General features: G+C 40.1%; 1 pseudogene; it reads right to left on the bottom strand.

Moving 5' to 3' along the window:
• Nucleotides 1–17,169: 17,169 nt before the first annotated feature.
• On the bottom strand, nt 17,170–17,655 carry LOC133082212 (NHP2-like protein 1; annotated as a pseudogene).
• Between the last annotated feature and the right edge of the window lie 6,438 nt (nt 17,656–24,093).

Genomic DNA, 24,093 nt, shown 5'->3' with positions numbered 1-24,093 from the left:
TGATCTTATGAGTGATAAAGAACAATTCAATAATTTGAACTGGAGAATGGTAAGTTCAGATTTGCATGTTAGAAAAATCATTCTAAGGACAGAATAGAAAACAAATTGCAAGAGATGGGTTAAATACAGAGACCAGACCGGAAGGTATTTTGAGAATCCAGATGAGAGATGATTAGGGTCTAAATGAAAGCAGTGTTAATAAGGATGCAGAAGACAGGACAGACAGGAAAGAATTTTCAAATATAGACGATTAGGATATTGGTTTCATGGCAGGGTCTAGGGTAAAGTAGGTCAGACAGAGAAACACAAATACTCTATGTTATCACTTACATGAGAACAAACTAGTGGTTACTAGCATGGAGAGGGAAGGGGGAAGGGGCTAGAGAGAAGTATGGGATTAAGAGATACAAACTACCAGGTATAAAATAAATAAGCAACAAGGATATATTGTACAGCACAGGGAAAATAGTCATTATTTTGTAATAACTCTAAATGGAGTACAATCTATAAACATATTGAATCACTATGTTGTACACCTGAAACTAATATAATATTGTAAATCAATTATGTTTCAATTAAAATAAGAAAAAAAGAAAAATAATAAAATTATGATAAAACCTTTAAAAATAGGTTAACATGTAAAGTGTTTATTGTTATTTTTGGAAAAATAGTTTTGAAATTTCTGCTTTAATTTTTAATATGTAAATATCAACACATATGAACCACTTAAATAAAATCTGTTTGGGATTGAATTTTAGCAGAATGTAACACTCCAAATATGCCACTTTACCATGTGGAGCTGAAGGCAATCAAGACCCATCAGAGTCAAGAAAAGTTTTTACCTCCCCCTTAACTGCCTAAAAGAAATCAGAAAAGGGAGCTTGTACCAGGAAAAGAGCTATTACAAGAGATAACTTTTTATATCTGAGAAAGTTATCTACATGGCAGGGCAAATATTTATTTACCAAACATTTGCTCTTCTCAACTTCCTGTGAATTGCCTTCCTCTCCTTTGAAGCCCCAGACCACTACCCACTTCTCCTTACTCAGGATGGTATATAAGCCTCAATTGCCTGACTGCCTTTGGTCTCATATCTTTGTGGGACTCCCATGAGTATGCTTTTAAATTTATTTTTCTGCTGTTAATCTGTCTTTTTATTACAGGGTGGTATCAACCAAGAATCCAGAAGGATAGAGGAAAAATTATTCCCCACTGCCCACAGGGTCATTAATAATCTTTAAGAGTGTAAAAGAATCCTGAGACCAAAAGTTTGAAATGCAGTGATCTTGAATTAATTCCAAGTTTCTGAACTGGTCAACCAGGAGAATGCTGCCTTTTCCTAAAAAAGTGACACAGAACAGTAGCAGGTTTGTAGAGGTTAGATCAGGAGTTCAGTTGAGTTGGATATGTTGAATGAGTTGATTTTTATGTGAGACATTTAGATGACTCCTCTATCAATCAGATTATTGGGTATGGGGTCTAGGAAAAAAGCTTGAGCTGGGCATATAGTTTTGAAAGTCATTGGCATACAGGCTAAAATTGGAGTTATTAGCATTTATACAATGGTCCTGATGACACTAGGAAAGCTAAGTCTCTCATCTCTTAGAGATTTCTCTAACAAGAAAAATGAAGGGGGAAATGTGCTGTCTTTTAAAAAAGAATTAGCATTAGTTTCCTCATAATACTAGAATACTAATAAGTGACTGCCAGAAGTCATGTCAATGACTGGTTTTCTTTGTTTTCAATTAGCAATTAAAGAACACATTGGTCAGGACTTCCCTGGTGGTCCAATGGTTAAGACTCTGAGCTTCCACTGCAGGGGGTGGGGGTTAGATCCCTGGTTGGGGAACTAAGATGCCACATGCTGTGAAGCCTAAAAAAATAAAAATCAAGAAAGCATTGGTCTGCTAAGGTATATTATTTGGATGAAAGAATAACAAGTAACATTAAGAAATGAAAGACTCCTTTTAACAATGCAAAATGGAGTTATTCACCATGAGAACAAAACAAAAATACCAGAGCTACAATTCTCCAACTCTGCTCTTTGAGCATTCTTAAAGATTTCTAAGTTCAATTACTTGAGCTATCAGTTTTGTCCTCAAGATAAACAAGAAAAGGGACCATGAGCATCAGTGCTATTTTAAGTTGGATTAAGTAATAGTTGAATCTTTCAATAGCTGGATTACTTTTGTCTAGATCGTACATGAGGTTTGTTTTCTAAAATTAGATATTGAAGATGAACAGTTCCAACAGAGCAACTATAAATTCTATGAACAAGCAAATAAAGTAAATAAATTATTTTCCAACTCATGGCATTCATGATACAGGAGGATATTGAGAAATGGAATATTTCCTGCCATATCAGTAAACAAAGGATGTCACAGTCATCAGCAATTGCAGCCCTCCAATGTGAGCCCTGAGGGAACTCAGGATATAAAGCACAGGGCCCCAGATAGCTGAGGTGCATATCAAAGGAATAATTTCAGTGAGCCCAGACTCTTGCACCTTCCCATACACAGAAAGGTGTATGGTTTTCTTTAATTAACAGTAATCTTTTGATGTTCCTACTACCTGCCTTTTGTTGCAAAACTCCTATACATCCTGGCTCCCCCCCTTGCCTCCTCAGAGCAGTTTTCTCAGGGTTACTTGAGATGCTGCCTCCCAGGCTTGAAGTCCTAAAAATTCCCACCGAATAAAACATAACTCTCAACTTTTAGGTTGTGAATATTTTTTAAGTCAACAATATGTTACCGAGTCCAAACTAGGGAGATGAGGTGTTGAGGCAAGGAATAGCAACTTTATTCTGAAAGCCAGCAGACCAAGAAGATGGCAGACTATAACTGAGCAAGACCCTATGGGGCCTTCCCGAGACAGGCCTTCCCCCATATCCTCTGCTTTAGTTCCTCTCTGAAGTACCTAGATAATAGTATTTGATGCAAATTTCCTGAGGTGTTTTGCAGATATGGACCCCCCCCACCTCCACACACACACCAAATGGAAGAACTACTTGATGACTATGAGCACATAGCCCCAGGTCTCCTGGTGCCTAAGGACTGACAAGGTTAACCCCTGTGACACCACGCTGCTGCCTCACCAACAGCCAATCAGAGAATCGTGAACAAGCTGATCCCGTACCCTGCGACGCCCCCCCCTTCTCCTGGCCTTTAAAAACGCTTTGCCTAAAGCTTTTGGGGAGCTCAAGGCTTTTCAGGGCATGAGCCATCTCGCCTCCTTGCATGGCCTTGCAATAAACCTTTCTCTGCTCCAAACTCTGATGTTTAAGTTTGTTTGGCCTCACTGTGCATTGGGCACATGAATGTGCATTAAAAATTTCGGCCAGTCAGCCAGGAGTTCATGTCCATGGCCGGTCAACCCCAGCCTGGGGCATCACCTTCCCTGAGCCCCCAGCAACTGTTGGAGTCCATTTCGTTCCTGGGATCTTGGAGGGACTGTCCCCGACAGGCGCTGGTCACCCATGGCATGAGGCTGTTTGGAGCCGAGAAATGTCTGGAGCTGCAGTCCACATTTGGTGTCATTGGGCGAGTCACTTCAGCTTGTGCAGGCTTGTAATTCTCTCCACTCCATTTGGGCTGCTTCCCTTGCGGGAAGTGAGCCACCTGAGGGGTAAGTCGCTCCAGTGTGCACACCAGGAACATATTCCCTCCTCAGACTGGCTTTTCCTTTACGGGACAAGCCAATTTGTTTGGTTGGGGTACCTTGTTGGAGATGGGAATTGTTGTTGGACTCTACCTGATTTGGAAACCGGTTCATTTGCGAGAGCCGGGCTTGGCCTCCATTGGGGAGTGAAAGGGGAATTCTAGACTACACCTCTTCTGATTTTCTGTCTGTGTGACTGTAACTTAGTTGTTGTTTGTGTTTTTGTGTGTATCATTTTGGGGTGAGCCACTCATGGTCCATTCTTTTTCAGGAGGCAGGCCTCTCTGGAGCCTCTGTCTGGGAATGGAGGTGGAATTTCTGGGCTACGCCTCCTCTGATTCTTTGTTTGTGGGACCATGTGTTTGTTGTTTGTATGTGTGTTAGTACTTGCATTGGCCAGTTGAGACATTTTGGTCAGTAACGGGGCTCCTGAGTGACGACACCAGGGTATCCTTCCCTATTGCCTTGGTTTTGCCTGTGGCAGAACATTGGTTAGGACTTTCTTCCTTTTAGGGGCTAGGGAACTAACTGTGAACCTGAGAGACCGATTTGAATTGCTGTTTGCTTGATATTTGATAACACCGGCCATGAATAATTAAGTATGGATGATCAGAGCTCTGTTCCATCTTATCGTCCCCTGGGGTGCTTTTGCAAAACTAAGAGATCTTTAGCTATGCTCCCTAAAAGAAAGAAAATGCTTCAATACTCCCTGAGATCTGGACGGCAAAGCCCGCTAATGGCTTGGCTACTATGTCAAAGTGGGTCTTTTGCAATTGCTTTTATCTTGGGGTATGTGTGTGTATGTGAATGGGTGTCTCGGTACCTGAGTCCGAATCCCTTTTTCTCTTCCTGGTTTTGCTGGAAAAGGGGCATGCGAATGTGAGTGGAGGATATGTATGTATTTGTTTGTTTAAACTGAGGTGGATATTTGGGAACTGAGAAAAAGGAAAGTTCCCTGAAAATAGCCTGAGATGGCTGGGTTTTGTATAAGTAGTTAGAAGAGGAATTTGCATTTCTCTTCCTGTGCCTTTGAGATATAAATGATCTACCTGGGCTCTCTGGAGCTGATCTAATGAATCTGTGTTGCTTGGAACTGAAGAAAAAAGGGGGTGCAAGAATAACATTCAAAACTACTGGGAATGTTCCCTCAGCCAAACTTTAATTCATAAGTTTCATTAGGGTCTGAAGAAACTTACAGTAAAATCTATTAATTATAAAAAGGTGAAAGAGGTGCAACAGGGACAGCACAAAAATCCTTCAGTCATCCAAGGGAGACTAGTGGACACTTTAAGAAGTATACAAACGTGGATCCCTCCTCCCCCAGGGGACAGGCCCTTTTGGCTATGCATTTCATAGCCCAGTCTGCCCCAGACATCAGGCGCACAATTCAGAAAACAACTGCTGGTCTTCAGGCTCCAATGAACGATTTGTTTCAATTGGCTTATTTGGTTTTCAGTAATAGGGATATGGTTGAAAAGGCTGAATGCACCCAGAGAAATATGCAAAAGGCCCATGATGGCAATGGCTTTGACACCTCAGAGACCAACAAAGGGGAAACAAAGTCATCCAAGGAGAAACTTACCTGTATCTTTGAGATGCAAATGTCCTATTTGGTCTTCTCAGGAACCCTCACCTCTGCCATCCTTTTAAAATGCAAATTTTGAAGGGAGGGTAAAGTAATTTAGAAATTGACTTGTCAAGGGTAAATAGAAATCCTAAGTGCTTTTTTCTGCAAATATTTAAACATCTAGACAAGTGAGCTTGATTTGTTCCATCTGCCAGAAACCTAATTTTAATCCAACCTCTTTTGTAAACTGATGGGTTTTACATTGCTGTACCTGACTTAGGGCTGAACTTTTGAAATGAGGACTATGAGGTCTCTCTGTTTGTTTGTGTGTTTGTATGTGTCTGTCTTTGGATAACTTTGCTGAGGTTAATTTGTAAGTGAGCTCTATTTAATTGGCTTAAAGAAAAGTAAGCACTTACAAATCAAACAATTCTAAGTACAAGAGAAATTAAGCTAAATGAGTTTCAGGTTCTCGTGAACTGGGACATATTTAGTGTTAAAATAATACCTGGTATTAATGTTCAAGTTTGTGGATCTAATTAATTTAGACATGTCTTTAGAGTCATCAACTTTAAGTATAATACTTTCACTGCACCTAGGTTTAATAGAAGTTAAATGAAATCTTGTTATACCTGTCGCAAATTTGTCAGCAAGAAGAATAACTTGGTATGATGAAACTTTAAAGTAAATGTAAATGAGATAAGAACTTTTAAGTAAATTCTATAGGAATAATTATGTTTTGAAAATTATCTAAAATAGTCCCTCCAGATTTTGGTAACTATTACTTGCCTCTTGGTTTTCACTGGAAATTAAGGGTTTTATGAGTTGGGGATTCTAATTTGGATATCTAATTAAAGCTACTAAAAATAATAAAACATTTCACGATCCAGTAGGAAAGTGGGATATATATTTTGAGCAAAAAAGGAGTTTTATTCTTGGTCAGGCTGACATTAGATTACACTTAATGGGGAAAATGAATTTTGTTATTAAAAGTAGACTGGTGCAGGACCAGACTTGGTTCCTCTTTATTAGGAGAACAAGTTTACTTAGAATACTGCTTTTGACAACAGATTGTGTGAACTATCTTGCGTTTAACTGATCTGAATTTGTTCTTAAATATTCTATCTGACCAAATTTTTTAAAAAAAACTAAACTTTCTGATATTTTGATGACCTTCCTATCAAATCCTAAGTAAAGTTCCTTTGACTTCAGCTAGCATTGGGATACTTCAGAGGGTCCCTGAGGCACCTCAAGAAAAAAAAAGATATATATATATATATATATAGATATATAGAGAGAGATATATATATATATATATTAAACTGACTAGAATTGGTTGGTATGCTAAATTACACAGAAAGCATTGTCAAATGAGTGATAAGCCTCCTCAGATTATACAGTATGAGTAAGTGTTATTAATACAGACATTGTAGAAATCATATAAAGTTTCTGAAATTTGTATATGCCCTGGTATAATGTTATAATTTTAGTTATCTTAAAATATTGCATGTCACAACAGCTTGCATAAGCATCTTTGACAGGAAGAATGGTAATCAGATCTTTAACCTTGCCTTTTTAAGACTTTTATCATTCATAGGCAGCTAAGCTGATGCTTTACAAAACTGCCACATCTTCAAGAAAAGCCATAAAAGGGTGTTTTGACAAAAACAGGTTTCTGATAACTTTTAAATCATACTGGTGAACTAGGTAAGATATTTTAAAAGTGTAATGGAAACTCTGATTTCATAAAACTGTTAGTAAAAAGGATTAATTATATAGGACTGAGTAAACTGATGAATATGGTTGTAATTTTTGATACTGCCTGAAATATTACTGGCTTTTAATCTGTGTTTATCCAGATGTAAGGAAATCTCTCCCCCTAAGTATAGTTATGACACAGTGAGAAAGTTAAAATTAATAGGTAGGTCCAATTACAAATTAGATAACAAGGCTAAAAGGTTTAATATTCCCTGCCCAAGGCTGATCAATTTCATTCCACAATCACCCTTCATTGCCCCCGTACAGCAGGAAGTAGCTAAGAGCGGTTGTTGCGCCTTTCCCCAAAAGACTGTGGAATGGACATTGACAGTCAGGAATTGTAATAGGGAAGAACAAATCTGACCCCTATTAGACCTGTTTCTTTTATTTTAATCTTTGTATTCTATTGCTTTTGCTACAAGTTCATCACTAAATGATTTGGTTATAGCTTAAAGTATACATAAATGGCCCATCTCAGGGAACCCTGTCCCCACGCTTGAATGTTAAACTAGAATACTTTCTTCAGCTCACTGGGAACATCTTGACCCAGCCCACCTGTGAATGGCTGCAGGAAAGAAGAAATTAACATATCTCCTCCTGAGTCTGGCTGAAACCAGGAGATATTTGCAACAACTTATAACCTATATTGCCTATTTTGTTGTTTCTTTCATTAACAAATGTGTGATTGAGCCTCTGATAAAATAATATATAGTTCCATATACGATCAATGATTTTAATAGTGAAACTCTAGGTATGAGAAGAAGCAACAAGAGGGAATATTTTCCTGGAACATAAGAGACTAGTAAGACAGGAGGTACTGAGACTTTTGGCACTAAGGCCTAGTCCAGTGATAGCACATTGAGTGGCCAACCAGTGAAATCTTCGCCAGACCTGAGAATGAGCACTCCTAGCACTGTGGGACAAAATGGTCATGAAGAGCCCCCAAAACGATGATCAAATTTATGACCAGGAAGGGACCAGCTGGAAATTGACACTTGCCATCTACCTCTCCACTGCAGCTGCTGACCTTCAACACCCCCTAAAAGGACGTCAGGGTGGAGATCAGGAATGAGGCACTCTGTGCTCTGGAAAAAGCTGGCAGATCAGGCCTTAGATATTTTCAGATTTTATAAGCCCAAATTCTTGCACCTTCTCATATTTAGAAAAGCATTAAAATCACTAATGGTGACATCTGCTTTGGCCATTGAGGAGAGAAATGCATTTGGAAGTAAAAATGGAGTAGCTATGTCAGACTCAGAAGCCACCAGCCATTTTCAAAGCAGTGTCTGCTGGAATAATTGTAACCAAGAGGGACACTATGGGTCCCTCTGTCAAGTTTATGATTAACCTCTCTATCTGAACCTTTATTCCTTTTCTTGATCAAAGTTTGTTCTCCTGCAGCAGGGGGGGACGACCTTCAAGATGGTGGAGGAGTAAGACATTGAGATCACCTCCTTCCTCTCAAATACATCAAAAATACATCTACATGTGGAACAACTCCTACAGAACACCTACTGAACGCTGGCAGAAGACCTCAGACTTCCCAAAAGGCAAACTCCCAGCGTATCTGGGTAGGGCAAAAGAAAAAAGGAAAAACAGAGACAAAAGAATAGTGATAGGACCTGCACATCTGGGAAGGAGCTGTGAAGGAGGAAAAGTTTCCACACACTAGGAAGCCCCTTCACTGGTGGAGACGGGGGGTGGGTGGGTGGGTGGGGGGAAGCTTCAGAGCCATGGAGGAGAGCGCAGCAACAGGGGTGCAGAGGGCAAAGTGGAGAGATTCCTGCACAGAGGATCAGTGCCGGCCAGCGCTCACCAGCATGAGAGGCTTGTCTGCTCACCCGCTGGGGCGGACAGGGGCTAGGAGTTGTGGCTCGGGCTTCAGAGTTCAGATCCCAGAGAGAGGACTGGGGTTGGCTGCATGAAGACAGCCTAAGGGGGCTAGTGCACCACAGCTAGCAGGGAGGGAGTCCAGGAAAAAGTCTGGAACTGCCTAAGAGGCAAGAGACCATTGTTTTGGGGTGCGTGAGGAGAGGGGATTCAGAGCAGCACCTAAACAAGCTCCAGAGATGGGTGTGAGCCACACCTATCAGCACAGATACCAGAGACAGGCATGAAACGCTAAGGCTGCTGCTGCAGCAACCAAGAAGCCTGTGTGCAAGCACAGGTCACTATCCACACCTCCACTCCCAGGAGCCTGTGCATCCTGCCACTGCCAGGGTCCCATGATCCAGGGACAACTTCCCCAGGAGAACACATGGCATGCCTCAGGCTGTTGCAGTGTCATGCTGGCCTCTGCTGGCACAGGCTCGCTCCACATTCTATACCCCTCTCTTCCCCCAGCCTGAGTGAGCCAGAGCCCCCTAATCACCTGCTACATTAACCCTATCCTGTCTGGGTGGGGAACAGATGTCCTCAAGCGACCTACATGCAGTGGTGGGGCTAAATCCAAAGCTGAACCCCAGGAGCTGTGCAAACAAAGAAGAGAAAAGGAAATTTCTCCCAGCAGCCTCAGGAACAGAGGTTTAAATCTCCACAATCAACTTGATGTACCCTGCATCTCTAGAATACCGGAATAGACAATGAATCATCCCAAAATTGAGGTGGTGGACTTTGGGAGCAACTGTAAACTTGGGGTTTGCTTTCTGCATCTAATTTGTTTCTGGTTTTCTGCTTATTTTAGTTTAGCATTTGGAGGTTATTATTATTGGTCAACTTATTTATTGATTTGGTTGCTCTCTTCCTTTTTTTTTTAATATATATATATATATTTTTTCTTTTTCCTTTTTCTTTTTTGTGAGTGTATATGTGTATGCTTGCTTCTTTGTGTGATTTCGTCTGTATAGATTTGCTTTTACAATTTGTCCTAGGGTTCTGTCTGTCCTTTTTTTTTTTTTTTTTTTAGTATACTTTTTAGCACTTGTTATCATTGGTGGATTTGTTTTTTGGTTTGGTAGCTCTCTTCTTTCTTTCTTTTCTTTTTTTTATTACTTTTTTATTTATTTTTTTAATATTTATTTTTTATTTTAAAAACTTTGTTATTTTACTTTTCTTTTCTTTCTTTCTTTCTTTTCTCCCTTTTCTTCTAAGCCGTGTGGCTGACTGGGTCTTGGTGCTCCAGCTAGGTGTCAGGCCTGAGCCTCTGTGGTGGGAGAGCCAAGTTCAGGACATTGGTCCACCAGAGAACTCCCAGCTCCTCAAAATATCAACTGGCCAAAGCTCTCCCAGAGATCTCCATCTCAATGCTAAGACCCAGCTCCACTCAATGACCGGCAAGTTACAGTGCTGGACAGCCCATGCCAAACAACTGGCAAGACAGGAACATAACCCCACCCACTAGCAGGAAGCTGGCTAAAATCATAAGAAATTCACAGACACTCCAGAACACACCACCAGACGAGGTGCTGCCCACCAGAAAGACAAGATCCAGCCTCATCCACCAGAACACAGGAACCAGTCCCCTCCACCAGGAAGCCTACACAAGCCACTGAAACAACCTTACATACTGGGGGCAGAAAACAAAAACAACAGGAACTACGAACCTGCAGCCTGCAAAAAGGAGACCCCAAACACAGAAAGTTAAGCAAAATGAGAAGACAGAGAAATACACAGCACATGAAGGAGGAAGGTAAAAACCCACCAGACCAACAAATGAAGAGGAAATAGGCAGTCTACCTGAAAAGGAATTCAGAGTAATGATAGTAAAGATGATCCAAAATCTTGGAAATAAAATGGGGAAAATACAAGAAACGTTTAACAAGGACCTTGAAGAACTAAAGAGCGAACAAACAATGATGAACAACACAATAAATGAAATTAAAAATTCTCTAGAAGGAATCAACAGAAGAATCACTGAGGTGGAAGAATGGATAAGTGACCTGGAAGATAAAAGAGTGGAAATAACTATCACAGAGAAGAAGAAAAAAGGATGAAAAGAATTGAGGACAGCCTCAGAGACCTCTGGGACAACATTAAACGCAAGAACATTCAAACTATAGGGGTCCCAGAAGAAGAAGAGGAATAAAAAAAGGGACTGAGAAAATATTTGAAGAGATTACAGTTGAAAACTTCCCTAATATGGGAAAGGAAATAGTCAATCAAGTCCAGGAAGTGCAGAGAGTCCCATCCAGGATAAATCAAAGGAGAAACACGACAAGACACATATGAATCAAACTATCAGAAATTAAATACAAAGAAAAAATATTAAAAGCAGCAAGGGAAAAGCAACAAATAGCACACAAGGGAATCCCCATAAGGTTAACAGCTGACCTTTCAGCAGAAACACTGCAAGCCAGAAGGGAGTGGCAGGACATATTTAAAGTGATGAAAGGGAAAAACCTACAACCAAGATTACCCTACCCAGCAAGGATCTCATTCAGATTCGATGGAGAAATTAAAACCTTTACAGACAAGCAAAAGCTAAGAGAATTCAGCAGTACCAAACCAGCTTTACAACAAACTCTAAAGGAAATTCTCTAGGCAGAACAAAATATTTTACAATTTGTATGGAAACACAAAAGACCCCGAATAGCCAAAGCAATCTTGAGAAAGAAAAATGGAGCTGGAAGAATCAGGCTCCCGGACTTCAAACTATACTACAAAGCTACAGTAATCAAGACAATATGGTACTGGCACAAAAACAGAAATATAGATCAGTGGAACAGGATAGAAAGCCCTGAGACAAACCCACGCACCTATGGTCACCTTATCTTTGATAAAGTAGGCAAGAATATACAGTGGAGAAACAACAGCCTCTTCAATAAGTGGTGCTGGGAAAAATGGACAGCTACATGTAAAAGAAGGAAATTAGAACACTTCCTAACCCCATACACAAAAGTAAACTCAAAATGTATTAAAGACCTAAATGTAAGGCCAGACACTATAAAACTGTTAGACAAAAACATAGGCAGAACACTCTATGACATAAATCACAGCAAGATCGGTTTTGACCCACTTCTTAGAGTAATGGAAATAAAAAGAAAAATAAACAAATGGGACCTAATGAAACTTAAAAGCTTTTGCACAGCAAAGGAAACCATAAACAAGATGAAAAGACAACCCTCAGAATGGGAGAAAATATTTGCAAATGAAGTAACTGACAAAGGATTAATCTCTAAAATACACAAGCTGCTCATGCAGCTCAATATCAAAAAAACAAACAACCCAATCCAAAAATGGGCAGAAGACCTAAATAGACATTTCTCCAAAGAAGATATACAGATTGCCAACAAACACGTGAAAGCATGCTCAAAATCACTAATCATTAGAGAAATGCAAATCAGAATGACAATGAGGTATCACCTCACACGAGTCAGAATGGCCATCATCAAAAAAAACCTACAAGCAGTAAATGCTGGAGAGGGTGTGGAGAAAAGGGAACACTCTTGCACTGTCGGTGGGAATGTAAATTGATACAGCCACTATGGAGAACAGTATGGAGGTGCCTTAAAAAACTAAAAATAGAACTACCATACGACCCAGCAATCCCACTACTGGGCATATACCCTGAGAAAACCAGAGTTCAAAAAGAGTCATGTACCACAGTGTTCATTGCAGCTCTATTTACAATAGCCAGGACATGGAAGCAACCTAAGTGTCCATAGACAGATGAATGGATAAAGAAGACGTGGCACATATATACAATGAAATGTTACTCAGCCAGAAAAAGAAACGAAATTGAGTCATTTGCAATGAGGTGGATGACCCAGAGTCTGTCATACAGAGTGAAGTAAGTCAGAAAGAGAAAAACTAATACCGTATGTTAACACATATATATGGAATCTAAAAAAACAAACAAACAAACAAAAATGGTTCTGAAGAACCTGGGGGCAGGACAGGAGTAAAGACGAAGACATAGAGAATGGACTTGAGGACACGGGGAGGAGGTAGGGTAAGCTGGGATGAAGTGAGAGAGTGCCATGGACATATATACACTACCAAATGTAAAATAGATAGCTAGTGGGATGCAGCTGCATAGCACAGGGAAATCAGCTCATGCTTTGTGACCACCAGAGGGGTGGGATAGGGAGGGTGGAAGGGAGATGCAAGAAGGAGGGGATATGGGGATATATGTACACATATAGCTGTTTCACTTTATTATACAGCAGAAACTAACAGAACATTGTTAAGCAATTATACCCCAATAAAGATATTAAAAAAAAAAAAATTGTTCTCCTCATGATTAAGCAGTGACAAAGAAAAGGGTGGAATTGTAACCGAACAGGACCCTATGCGGCCTTCCCAGGACAGGCCTTCCTCCATATCCTCTGCTTTAGCTCCTCTCTGAAGTACCTAGATAAAGTTTGATGCAAATTTCCTGCGTTGTTTTGCAGATGTGAACCCCCCCTCCCCCACACACACACAGACGCACACACCAAATGGAAGAACTACTTGATGACTATGAGCACATAGCCCCTGGCTTCCTGGAGCCTAAGGACTGACAAAGTTAACCGCAGTGACACCACCCTGCTGCCTCACCATCAGCCAATCAGAGAACTGTGCACAAGCTGATCACGTACCCTGTGATGCTCCCCACACCCCAGGGCTTTAAACATGCTTTGCTGAAACCTTTTGGGAAGCTCGAGGCTTTTCAGGGTATGAGCCACCTCATCTCCTTGAAATAAACCTTTCTCTGCCCCAAAGTCCGATGTTTCAGTTTGTTTGGCCTCACTGTGAGTCGAGCACACGAACTTGGGTTAACAGCCTAGGGTCCCCAAAATACCATCTTACAAAATATCACCTTATCAGGGTCTGGATGCCAGTTCTTTTTATAGAACAGAGGGGGGAGGAGGTGAGGAAGTAAAGTAAAAAGGCCATTTATCTTGCAAAACATCTCCTCCCATGGCCTGCCTCAGGGAGGGAATGTGTTAATTTCTTCTTCTCTGTAGCCATTCCCAGGTGGGCGGGGTCACAATGTCTCTCTGTGAGCTGGACAAAAGCACTTTAGTTTAACAGTCAGACAGAGGGGCAGAGTTCCCTATAGCAGGCCATTATGTATGCTTACAGCTATAGACAGTGATTATAATAACAAAAACAACAAAAAGCAAAGGTTAAAGGAAAAGAAACAGATCCAACATGGAGTCAGAATTGGCTCTTTCCTGTTACAATTCCCCACTGTCAATGTCCATTTGGCAATCTTGTGGAAAAAGGGGTGACAACCATTCTAACTGCTTCATTAAATGGATCTTTCTGGGACTGTCTGCCATCAGTGCCAGTGTTCCAAATTTTGAGATTTGTCCTCTTTTGTTCCTCTTTGAAAAGTGTTTACTTTACACCTGTAGACTTTAAAAATATTCACAACCTAAATTTGAGAGTTACTGGGAACTTTGAGGACTTCAAGCCCGAGAGCCACTTCTCAAGTTAAGGAATTTAATGTTTTTCTGTGAAATCATTCCTTTGATATGCACCTCAGCTATCTGGTGGCCTGTATCCTGTATTCTCATATCCTGAGTTTCCTCAGGGCTCACCATAGGGAGTGACTGCAGTCTGATGGCTGCTAAATGGCAGGTATTCTTCTCCTTCCTGAGTTTCCTCAGGGCTCACCGGCTCACTTTGGAGGGCTGCAATTGCTGATGACTGATATGGCAGGAAATATTCCATTTCTCAGATCCTCTCCTCTTGTTAAGGAATTTCACCAATATTTGGGAGACATTTCATGATCAAATTTTGTTCCACAGCGCTTGGAGGCTCATCCCAGATCAGGTGAAAATTCTTCATATGCCACTCCAGGTGCTAATTTTCTGATTAGGTCCTATTGATAATTAAAGATTCTCTGGATCCTCTTACTAATCTAATATGATCCAGGAGATATTTTCCCTTGTTGCCTCTTCCTATACCTAGAATCACACTATTACAGTTATTTTATGTTATAAATGTGATCTATTTCCTCAAGATGTTAGCCATCATATATTTTGTTGGAGTCCTGGTTACACACTAGGTACTGTAAGACACAACAATCTTATAAAATAGACAGGATAAAATTAATGCAGCTAGTAACATTGACAAAGTCACCGTGCAGCAGGGAAACACAAAACACAAACAATTTGGAAACAAAAAACAAATTAAAACAATGATTAGTATAACTAGTTGTAATCAAGTTGCAATAATGTGCAGCCAAAGGAACCATAACTGATTTAATGAGGTATCCACAGTTTCACTGTACTGGTCATGCATACTTAGACATGCATGGCCTTAATCTTTGAGACAAGCATATGCTACTGGCAGGATCAACCCGGTAGAGAGAAAAAGATAAATGTTTCCTCTTTTTTTACAAAGAAGTACTTTATCAACTTGTCGTACATCATAGCATAAGAGAAAAGGTTTTGTTTTGTTTTTTTTCAGAAAAACAAAGATTAAAGCCAGTATATTTCCCAAAGACATAAAGTTATAAATCATATTTACCAGTTCATTCAGTCCCATGTAATTAATTCCTGTTGATCTGGTTGAAGTAATCAGGTTTTCCACTAGTTTTGTCATTTGTTACCCAGTCCCATGATATTATCTAAAGGCCATCAGAAACTCGTATTTGTTAAAAAGTTCCTTTTTATGAGTCTTCTTGAAAATCTTCATTTTGTAAAAGCATCAGGACAAAACAAAATAGTCTGGTTAAAGATTTGAGTACAATGCAATTAGCAGGAAATGTGGATATTTCTGTTACATATAACATTTTAGAATAACTAGAATTATGATTGATAACATATTAAGACATATCAGATGTTAGGGATTCCATATAAATTTTGGAATATCTATATTAATGACATTTATCCTTACTCTATAACCAAAGGTTCATCTCCAATCACTTGACAATGTTTTTGAAGTAATTTAACATACCAAATAAACATAGTTTGACATTCCTCTCTGAGATGTCTCTTTCGAAGTATCCCAGAATCAGCTGGAAGCTAAAAAGCTTTAGTCAGATTTTGATATTTGGAAAGTTTGTTAAAAATATCAAAAAGGTTTTAAAACACAACAGGATCATAGGTCACTGTGAAACAATACTTATTCATTTAACCAAAGTCACAAACCGATTAAAAGAAAACAAATATGGATCAACTAAGGGCACAGAAATTCATACAATCTGTTATCAAAAAGGAGCACTTCTAACAGAGAGAGAGATCAAATTCCAGTCTTGTATTAGCTTACTTAACAAAATCCATTTACTTAGTTAACTTCAATCTAAATTTAGTTAATCCTGACCATTTATAAAACTTTATCTGTAAAATGTAATTCCATTCCTCATACCTTCTTAACTGAAAACACACATTCTACCATACTGAAATTTTTTTTTTTTTTAAACTGGAGTACGAATATACGTGTTCTTTATTAGGATGCTCACAAGAATGACACATTAGCACTGTCCTTCTGATGTGACAGAGAATACATACATCTGACCCACATCATGGCAGGAAATAGGCAGGGGTAAGGGCTCTCAGAGCTGGTACCAAGTGTCTACTGAAGAAATCTCCATTCACCAAAGCAAGGATGTTCCCTTGAATTCCATCATCTCTGCTGTAGCTCCCAGTTCTCCATGACTGGCCCAGAATCCTCCATTCCAGAACCTCTTGCCACACCTTCAAGACCTAGGTCAACTGTCCTTTGTCTCACTCACCAAGGCGCCTCTGGAATTTTGCAGCATATTTCTTTGGTATGTTGCTGCCCTGCCACCCTCAGAGGCATAGGTGGGAGTTGGGGGGAAATATATTACCAAAAGCAAACAGCAGGGGTACATCAGAAACTGACTCTTGGGACATACACCCAACAACCTCACAGAATACATGCTTCCTCCCCAAATGATACATAATGCCCTAGAGAGCAAAGGAAACCCCTTGATTATTCAAACACGATCCCGTATGCTGGGCACAAGGGATACAAAGTGGACAGTGTTTACTTCCATAATGCCCCGCACAGTAGGAAGTTGGCACCTGAAAGCTGGAACCAAATCTCTACCTTGGCTCTTCCCTGCCTTTGAATGGTGTCAGCCACCCTGCTTCCACCTGTTCTGGGCATGCATTTTCCAAAAGGGAAGATAAGATGGCAGAGAGAGAGTGGAAGTGGAGATTACAGGAGAGGCTGGGGAGGAGATGACAACCTAAAAACAAGACAAAAACAATACAAAAATACAAAAACCAAATTAAGCACTACAATATTTCATAACAATAGAAGGTAGCTGGAAATACTATATGCTAACAGACAAATGGTACATAACCCCTGGGGTAGGAGTCAGCAGCAGGGAGTGTGGCAGAGGCCACCTGTTTAGACTAAGAGCCTTTCAATGGACTGTTGGATGGATTGGATCTGCTGCTTCAGTTGTGAGCCTTCTTTGATGGTGACAGAACAGGCGATGACAGGCCTGGAGACCCCACAGGCTCGCCCCAGGGCCTGCTTGGAGCGCACAAACACGTAGGGCACATTCTTGTCCTCACACAGCAGTGGGAGGTGCAGGATGATCTCCAGGGGCTCGGCGTCTGCAGCCATCACAATGAACTCAGAGATGCCTCTGTTGAGGGTTTTGGTGGCCTCATTGGCTCCTTGTAGTTACATGACTGCTGCTTGTAGTTACATGACTGCTGAACGAGGTCCAATAGTTTCTTGGTGAGGTGGGCATCTGCAAGAGGGTAGGCCTTAGGATTTACATCAGCCTCAGTCATTGAGTCCGCCTCGGCGGTCTCCTGCCTGATGCCGCAAGGACAAAGACTGAAATTTTTTTTTAATTATTTTCAGTAGCTTTAATTATATATTTAAATTAGAATCCCCAACTCTTAAAAACCTTAATTTCGGGGCTTCCCTTGTGGTGCAGTGGTTGAGAATCTGCCTGCCAATGTAGGGGTCACGGGTTCGAGCCCTGGTCTGGGAAGATCCCACATGCTGCGGAGGAACTGAGTCCGTGAGCCGCAACACAACTACTGAGCCTGCGCATCTGGAGCCGTCTGGAGCCTGTGCTCCGCAACAAGAGAGGCCACGATAGTGAGAGGCCCGTGCACCGCGATGAAGAGTGGCCCCTGCTTGCCACAACTAGAGAAAGCCCTCGCACAGAAACGAAGACCCAAAACAGCCAAAAATAAAAATAACTAAATAAATAAATTTAAAAAAAAAAACCTTAATTTCTAGTGAAAACCAAGAGGTAAGTAATAGTTACCAAAATCTGGAGAGACTATTTTAGATAATTTTTCAGAACATAATTATTCCCATAGAGTTAACCTAAAGGCTCTTATCTCATTTACATTTACTTTAAAGTTTCATCATATCAAGTTATTTTTCTTGCTGACAAATTTGCAACAGGTATAACAAGATTTCATTTAACTGCTATTAAATCTAGGTGCAGTGAAAGTATTATACTTAATGTTGATGACTCTAAAGACACATCTATATTAATTATATCAACAAACTTAAACATTAATACCAGGTATTATTTAATACTAAATATTTCCCAGTTCACGTGAACCTAAAACTCATTTAGCTTAATTTCTCTTGTATTTAGAATTGTTTGATTTGTAAGTGCTTACTTTTCTTCATGCCAATTAAATAGAGCTCATTTACAGATTAACCTCAGCAATGTTATCCAAAGACAAAGACACATACAAACACACAAACAGAGACCTCATAGTTCTCATTTCAAAATTTCAGCCCTGAATCAGGTACAGCAATGTAAAACCCATCAGTTTATAAAAGAGGTTGGATTAAAATAGGTTTCTGGCAGATGGAACAATCAAGCTCACTTGTCTAGTTGGCTAAATATTTACAGAAAAGACACTTAGGATTTCTATTTACCCTTGACAAGTCAATTTCTATATTACTTTACCCTCTTTTCAAAATTTACATTTTAAAAGGATGGCAGAAAAGCAGAAATAGAGACACAGGTGTAGAGAACAAATGGATGGATACCAAGAGGGAAAGGAGGGTGGGAGGAATTGGGAGATTGGGATTGACACATATACACTATTGATACTATGTATAAAATAGATAACTAATGAGAACATACTGTATAGCACAGGGAACTCTGCTTAATGCATTGTGGTGACCTGAATGGGAAGGAAGTCCAAATGGAAGGGGTTACATGTATATGTATGGCTGATTCATTTTGCTGTACAGTAGAAACTAACACAACATTGTAAAGCAATTATACTCCGATAAAAAATAATTTAAATAAAAAAGCTTATGTGCTATTTCCAACTGAATGAAAAAACACACAGAATAGTAAAACTTATAGAATTCAGGTAAAGTAGTTTTGAGAAGGTAATTTATGGCTGTGAATGCTTGTATTAAAAAAGAGAAATCTAAAATTAATATCTTAACCTTCCACTATTAAACACTGGAAAAAGAAAAGCAAGCTGAACCTAAAACAAGCAGAAGAAAAGACATAATAAAAATCAGAATGAAAATTAATGACATAGAGAAAACAATAGAGACATTCAATGTAAAAAAAAAAAAAAAGGGATGACAGAGATGAGTGTTCCTGAGAAGACCAGATAGGACATTTGCATCTCAAAGATACAGGCAAGTTTCTCCTTGGATGACTTTTTTCCTTCTCTGGGGTTTCCATGAGCACCATTTGTAGGCTTAAAGCGTGCTCTGGTGGGACCCTGATGTCAAGATATTCTAGCAAAAAAGTTACCTGAGCATTTAATTTACAAAGGAGATGTCATCCCAAAAAAGGGGGATTGGACACTGGCATATATAAGAAGCTATGTTTCAGGATGAGGTCCCCTAGTTGGCATTCTAGAGGCTATAAGAATGGATGGTTTTGTATTTCTCCAGAAACTCCTGTGACCGTGATAGACTGAGATGTTTTCTGTGTCACCTTGGTGTTTACCAGAATATGTGGCATCCATATCTATTAGAAGTCAATCAACTTGTTCCCCACTGTCAAAGTTACCTGGGGCTTCTGTGGGGAAATTAGAATCGGATGCCTCAAGTCTAAGGGAGTCCCCTGGCCTCTTACAGGATATCGGCCCAAGGGAAATTGCCCTGATGCAGAATTGGTTCCCAGTCCAAACTGGGTTCCCTGTTAGATCTTAGATGGTAATACTAAACCAGGTCTCTGTGTTCCAGGAGTTAACATAGAAACTTCTATTCGATCCCCGTGGGTAGGGGAAACAGGAGATGGTGAAAGTAATGAATATGGGGGAGGGGGTAGTTGGAACAACCACCAGTGCAGCCTGCTTGGCCAGTGGGGGAGCTGTATAGGCCGGAGGGGGGTTCAGATTTTGACGTAACATGTGCCCACTCTCATTTTTCTCCCTCTTCCCCTTGTAGAACAGGTTCCCCCTTGGGTTTCCTTTCAGACCGCTACACCATAAAGTGACAGTCCTGACTCTTTTTCCTCTTGATGCAATAGCACAAATGCTTCTACATACGGAATCTCATCTCTTTTCCCTGATCTTTCCCAAAACACTTCTAATTGCAAGATCGTATAATAATTGAGTGAGCCATTCAGGAGCCATCGCTCTTCTGAACTTAACATATATTGGGTCCACACCCTATTAAAATAGTATATCATGTCTTTCTTAGTCATAGGCTCACGGCTATGTTTTGCCCATTTCTCTAATATATGCCCCAAAGGACTCTCCTTTTAGATAGATGGAGTATTTCCCATTTTTATAAGTTTGATAACACCAAAACACAAAACACGCAAACAAATTCCAACGCAAAAAGCACAAACAAATTCCAACATCGACGCACACAAAACCAAAACCAAAACCAACGAACCGGTTCCCAAATCAGATGAAGTCCAACAATAATTCCCCTCTCCAACATGGTACCCCAACCAAACAAACTGGCTTGTCCCGTAAAGGAAAAGCCCAAATTGAGGGGGGGATATGTTCTCAGTGTGCACACTGGAGCGACTTACCCTCTAAAATCGAGTCCATCAACTTGAAGAAGTTTGTCGGTTCCTTGCTTCAACTGCCAAGTGCTGGGGTAGCGGGTGCTGCTTCAGGGAATCTTGAAGGGAAGATCCTCAGGCAAATAATCCTGGCAGCTGCTAGGGCCTTGCCCCAATATTCCCTGACTGGTGCTGGCTAGCCACGAGAAGCAAGGCTCCTGACTGGCTAAGCCAAATTTTTTACCAAGTCCAAGATCGCTCTGCTCACTGCACGACAGGCCAAAAAATCGGGAGATGAGGTGTTGAGGCAAGAGATAGAGACTTTATTTGGAAAGCCAGCAGATGGAGAAGATGGCAGACTAGAGTCCCCAGAAAATCATCTTATCGGGGTCTAGATGCCAGTTCCTTTTATAGAACAGAGAGGGGGTGGAGGTAAGGAAGTAAAATAAAAAGGCCATTTATCTTGCAAAACATCTCCTCCCATGGCCTGCATCGGGGAGGGGATGTGTTAATTTCTTCTTTTCTGCAGCCATTCACAGGTGGGCAGGGTCAGAATGTCTCTCTGTGAGCTGAACAAAAGCACTTTAGTTTAACAGTCAGGCAGAGAGGCAGAGTTCCCAGTAGCAGGCCATTATGTGTGCTTACAGCTATAGACAGTGAATATAATAACAAAAGCAATGAAAAGCAAAGGTTAAAGTAAAAGAAACAGATCCAACATGGAGTCAGAATTGGCTCTTTCTTGTTACAAATATTAATAAAGATTTTCCAGATATCTCATTAAAGTTCTAGGGTAAGATACACTTCAGACCCCTAATTCTTTCATGAATTCTTAGCTCAATAAAACTTTTGCAATTTAAACTGTTCTAGGGCAGTGGTTTTCAAACTTCTGTGACAATAACCCACAATAAGAAACACATTGTTCATCACGACCAATTACATATATGTGTATATATGTATTAATGTGCTAGTTGTGACCCACTAAAAAGATTTCCTGACCTATTAATGGATAATGGAGAAACAATTCACCATGTTATCTCATGTTTCCATGAGTGTAGGCATTGTCAGTCCATTTGATTGCTATAACAAAATACCATAAATTGGGTGGCTTATACACAACAGAAACTTATTTCTCACGGTTCTGGAGGCTGGGAAGTCCAAGATTAAGGTGCCAGTAGATTTGGTGTCTGGTGAGATACTGCTTTCTTATAGATGGTCTTCTCACTGTAACTTCACATGGTGGAAGGGACAAGGGAGCTTTCTTTGGCCTCTTTTATAAGGGCATTAATCCCATTCACGAGGACTCTATCTTCATGATATAATCACCTCCCAAAGTCTCCACCTCCTAATACCATCACCTTGAGGGGAAGTACTTCAACATATGAATGGGGGGAGGCAACAGCATTCAGACCATAGTTTGTTTTAAACTATCATTTCAAGTATGATTGTATAGAAACAAGTCTTGTAAGATGTAGAATCCCTTTCCTGGGTGGAGAGCTGGTTTATTTCTTGACCAGTATAACAAAGATAATGTCTTCCTCTGGGGCTAACACTGGACAAGTTTTCTAGCAGCCCCCTTATAAAATCAAGGGGTTTCCTAAGTTCCTGGTTTCTCAGCTGTGACACAAACCCACTGTGTGTGTAGCATTGACCTGCACTTCTCTGCATCTTTCCTGTGGGATTTGGTGACAAGAGGAACTGATAAAAACATGAAGCTCATGCTGCCTATTGTGCCATGAGTAATAAAGTTCTTTGTCTCTGACCCAGAAAACTTGTGCCATTCTGGCAACATCTACAGAACTGTGGCAGGCTAAATTGTTAGCTTACAAATAGGGTAAAATCTCTGATCCTTCACGTGACCTGCATCAGAGCCCATATTTTGAAAGACTTTTCTCTAGGATTTCCCCAACTGTTTGGTGGGTTATAATTCTTTCATATACAAATACATATATAGATATTGCTATTAGTTTCTACCCACCAGCCTAATAATAATTGTAGTAATGGCAAAGGAAGGGTTGGAAAAAAAAAAAAGAACAACAACAAAAAGCTTTCATTTTTATTATCCTTTTATCTTGTCCATTTTAAATTATGTCTCTATATAGGTCCTTTTCAAAGTTTGGAAAAACTTCTGGATTTATACGCAAAGAAATTCTCAAACATGTCTATAAGTTCATGCATACAAGCAGTGTTTTTCACGATAGTTAAACAAAATTTAGTGAATGTACATCATGGAGTTGTTACTGGGTCCTTTCCAGATTCTTGGACAGCGATACCATAGAAATGAATATCACTTCCACAAGACTCTTAGGCAAGCAAAGTTTTTTTTTTAATTTTATAATTTTTATTTTTAAAAATTTTTATTTAAAAATTTTTTAATTTAAAAAATGTTTTAACTTTTTAGTTTTTGAATTTTTTTATTAAAGAAATTTATTATTATTTTTTAAAAGAGTTCTTTGTTTCTTTTCTTTCTTTTTTTAAATTTATTTTGGCTGCGCCAAGTCTCAGTTGCAGTATGTGGGATCTTTTAGTTTCAGCATTCAGACTTCTTTGCATCATGAGGACTTCTTAGCTACAGCATGCGAACTCTTAGTTGCGGCATGCATGTGGGATCTAGTTCCCCAACCGGATATTGAACCAGGGCTCCCTGCAGTGGGGGCACGGAGTCTTACCCACTGGACCACCAGGGAAGTCCAGGCAAGCAAAGCTTTTTATTAAAAGAGATAGCTTGTGCACAAGGGAGAAGGCAGAAAAAAAAAAGCCAGCTCCCAGAGTAGAAGGGGCAAGTTTCTTTTATAACAAAAGGGGGGCTTGTCTCATGATCATTGATAATTTCCAGAAATTGTCATACATCTTTGATCAGTAGCAATTGGCTCCATGGTGGCTATCAGGAATAGGGAGTGCTTCTGTGAGGGGAAAGAAATGCATGAGAATTTTCTGCAAGAAAGCACAGGAACAGATAGGGTTAAAATTTATGGTTGAGTTTCTTGCCTTGTGGCAACTAGGTATACTCAGTGTAACAAAGATAAAGTTAATCTTTTATTCCTGTCAGCCTGGTTTTTGTCTCTAGGACTCAGATCCCCAGGACCTTTGTTCTTTAGCTTGCAAGGCCTGTTTTTCCCAAGGCTGTTCCCCAGTCCTTTCCCAAAATGACTGTACACTTGTCTTCCTGTCTCAGAGTCTTACGCTGCAAGTGGAAGCAACAGGCAAGTATACATAGAAACATAGATGGATTTTTACATATAGTGCTGACATCTTGGTTCCTCTCAGGATATAGGCAGTTAGAACAAGCATTGCT

Source organism: Eubalaena glacialis, chromosome X, assembly GCF_028564815.1.
Source record: "Eubalaena glacialis isolate mEubGla1 chromosome X, mEubGla1.1.hap2.+ XY, whole genome shotgun sequence".
Taxonomy (NCBI): domain Eukaryota; kingdom Metazoa; phylum Chordata; class Mammalia; order Artiodactyla; family Balaenidae; genus Eubalaena; species Eubalaena glacialis.
This window is presented reverse-complemented; position numbering and strand designations above follow the sequence as displayed.